Here is a 3,961-nt window from a genome sequence, read left to right on the forward strand (position 1 = left end):
ATGAGATACAATATGACCCAAATATTCCACCTCCTGGACTCCAAAGAAACATTTGGATCTTTTTGCATATAATTTTTTCTCCTCCAATAGTTGTAGCACCCTGTCAACATGTTCAACATGATCCTTCCAAGACTTGCTATAGATTAGTATATCATCGAAAAATACTAACACAAATTTTCTAAGGAATGGTTTGAAAATTGAATTCATCAAACCTTGAAATGTTGAAGGTGCATTGGTAAGGCCAAAAGGCATGACCAAAAATTCATAATGACCCTCATGAGTTCTAACTGTCGTTTTCGGAATGTCTTCAATCTTCATTCTGATTTGATGATATCCTGAACAAAGATCCAACTTGGTGAAGTAAATTGATCCATGCAATTCATCCAGTAATTCATCAATAACAGGAATGGGGAACTTATCTTTAATAGTGAGCTTGTTGAGCTCCCTACAATCCGGACACATGCACCATGATCCATCCTTCTTGTGCACCAATACTACTGGAGCTAAGAAAGAACTTTGACTCAGTTGAATTATACCGGCCTCTAGAATTTCTGCAACCATACGTTCAATTTCACTTTTTTGGACATAGGGATATCTGTATGGCCTGATGTTTGGAGGAACACTTCCTGGAATCAGATGAATAGCATGATCATGACTACGCATAGGTGGGAGACCTTTTGGAGTCTCAAATACCTTGGAATGATTGTCCAGGACTTTTTGGAGATCTGGAGAAATAAATGATTCCAATGTGGAAACATCTAGCGAACATAATTATGCAATTACACCTCTTTGCTCCTTTTTTAGAAGCTTTGTCATGCTATTAGATCTGAGTATCTTTCCTGGTTTCCCTGCAATACCCCTTAATTCAAATTCCTTTCCTTCCGTAGAAAATTTGATGAAAAGTTCTTGAAAATTAAAAGCTATTGTACCCAAGGATTGTAGCCATTGGACTCCTAGTACAACATCAGCACCTCCCATTGGAATGGAAAGCATTGGGCTAGTCAATACATATTCTCCCATGGATAGCTTGATATTATGGCACTTTCCAGAGAAATTTATTGTTCCTCCATTTGCAATCATCACTTGACACTCTGGTGCTGGATATAGGAAGCAATTCAATTCTTTTGCTACCCTACAATGAATAAAATTGTGGGTGCTTCCTGAATCAATCAACACTATTACCTTTTTCTTCTTGATTTGTCCTTCTATCTTGATGGTTTGAGGAGTGGTAATTCCCGCCAATCCATTACAAGATATGGTTGGACTTATTTGTTCTTCATCTAGGCTTTGTTCCTGGAGTATATCTTCTTCTTTTGACCTTTCTTGCTCCTTTTCTTCTTCCTCTTCACAATCTATGTAGAATAATTTCTTCTCAGCACACTTATGACCTTTAGTGTATTTTCTATCACAACTGTAACAAAGCCCTTTTGCTCTTTTTTCTTCCAATTGTTGTGGTGTCAACCTTATAGGTTCTGGAAGACTAGGGGCAACAACACTTTCGTCTTTATAGTTGTGAGTGGTATGCTTCCTGGTTGCCATAATTTTGCTTTCCATTTTTCTTGCTCACCTGAATGCCTTCTCTAATGAATTAGGTTCCCAAAGGCGAACATCATGATGGATATTATCCTTTAAAGACCCTATGAACACATCAATCCTATGCTCCTCTGGAATATATTTTACCCTTATGTTCAATTTTTGGAACTCCTCAATGTGCTCCATTACTGAACCCTTTTGTTTGAGACTTATCAATTGGCTAAAAAAAGTGTTGCTTTTTGTATCTTCATAATGTGCTATCAATTCTTCCGTAAAAATTTCCCAAGCGATAAATTGTTTACGAGAGCAAAGCCATTGATACCATACAAACTAATTTGGTTCTAAATATACAGTTGCCATACGTACCTTTTGTGCGTTTTGCACATTATTGAGATAGAAGAATTGCTCCATCTGTAATATCCATGTGGCGGGATCCTTGCCATCAAACTTCCTCATATCGATTTATGGAATATGGTGATTCTTCGATCCAACATTAGCGTCTATGGAATCATGATTAACATTTCTTTTGTTCTCATCATGAGTTTCCTTTACTACCTTTTCACCATTAGTGACCCTTTCTTGTAGCAACTTCTTCAATTCTTCTATGTCTGTCTTCAAATCTATCTTCAAATCATCCATCTTAGCTTCCATGCCCTTTATCATAGATTCCACGCCATTTACCTTAGATTCCATGCCACTTATCTTAGCTTCTGTTAGATTTTGTGAGCGTGACATTTGTTGCACTTGTTCTTGTAATTTTGATATATCATGTAGCATTTCTTCCTCTTCTTCATGAGTCGTGCTAGAGCTTTCAGGTTCCTTACTAGGTGTTTTTATTTTCTTTCCTCAGGGCATCAATTACCGATAATAATGCTTTGCTATGCCCTTTGAATTCCGTTAAACCAAGCTTACATAAAAATTTAAAAAAAAAACTACACACCTTCTTTCACTTTATAGAAGCCTAATATTGAATCTGATATATCTCTGTAATTTTGGATCATCCAGTTCTGAAATTTTTACCTGTAGTAGCCTTCTGCGTCCTCTTTCCAATGCCATAAGTCTGAGCCAAATTGGATTCTCCAAGGAAGAGTTATGTGAAATCTCCCACAGTGACTTGCTTTTAGACTGGTTCCGCAGAGCGAACTTGTACGACGTGCCACTAGTCACTGTTTCAACATTTGAATTTGAAACACACACACAAGGAACTACAGTCCATCCTCTTTCTATACCTTCTTAAGAAATTTCAATTTGATCCCCATAGATAAAGTTATGACGTTTTTCCCTAGGTCACCTGTTTTGAATGTAATTCAGGAGTCTACAAAAAGACCAACTTCCTCAGATCATATCTCCGCATATATCGCACGAAAAGCTCTGAAATTCGGACCCAAGGTTTCGAGCGATTTCTTCTCAAATGGGTTTTTTTGTGACTTCTGAAATATCACAGAAAAAAAGTTATATCGAAAATTCCACGATGAACTGTTTGGAGCAACGAAACCCTAGAATCCAAAGCTCTGATACCAAATGTTATGAAACCAACTCAAGAAAAGATAGAAAAGATAGATCAACACCTTAGAATTCAGCCTCTTCGATGGGAAACCTACTTTACATTACATAAATGAACAATTCTTGGATGATACAAATGACAAAACCTCATTTCTATATATAGGAGTCTAAGGAGTCACAATATAATCTAGTCGACCTAACAATAATATTATAAAGCCACAAAAATAACAATAGAGGGATTCTATGGGGCACAGAAATAACAATATGGGGGTAATAGGGGCACAACAATATAAATAAGGGGTATAACTACAATAGTAATGGGGTAATCACTAGTATTATAGGGACCCAACACTAGCAAACCCTTATCAATATTTTTCTTTTCTTTACAAAGTAAATTATCTAATTCTAACCTTATAGCATCCAAGGGCTCGGATTAAATTGATGTGTTCCTTTTATTTACTCTACCTCTCTAATGATCTGCCAAGAGTACATTGTTTGGTCAGATTTTATTCTCTAACTATAAACATAAAATTCAAAACATGAAATAGCCAAATTAAAACCTTTTCACTATCATTGATTGTGGCATGAATAACAAGCATCACACAATCATTATTATGCATAACAGTAAATAGTAGTAGCATTTTGACTTTCTCACTTTCATTATCTCATTTTGTCTTTTGGGCTTCATATATTATCATTTTTTTGGACCTTTTCTTATTCTTTTTTCCTTTGATTTTTTGTTATGAAACCAGCTCAAGAAAAGATAGAAAAGATAGATCAACGCCTTAGAATTCAGCCTCTTCGAGGGGGCAACCTCCTTTACATTACATAAATGAACAATTCTTGGATGATTCAAATGACAAAACCTCCTTTCTATATATAGGAGTCTATGGAGTCACAATATAATCCAGCCAACCTAACAGTA

Source organism: Pinus tabuliformis, chromosome 4_2, assembly GCF_031772625.1.
Source record: "Pinus tabuliformis cultivar Carrire ecotype Pingquan chromosome 4_2, CPIR1, whole genome shotgun sequence".
Lineage (NCBI taxonomy): Eukaryota > Viridiplantae > Streptophyta > Pinopsida > Pinales > Pinaceae > Pinus > Pinus tabuliformis.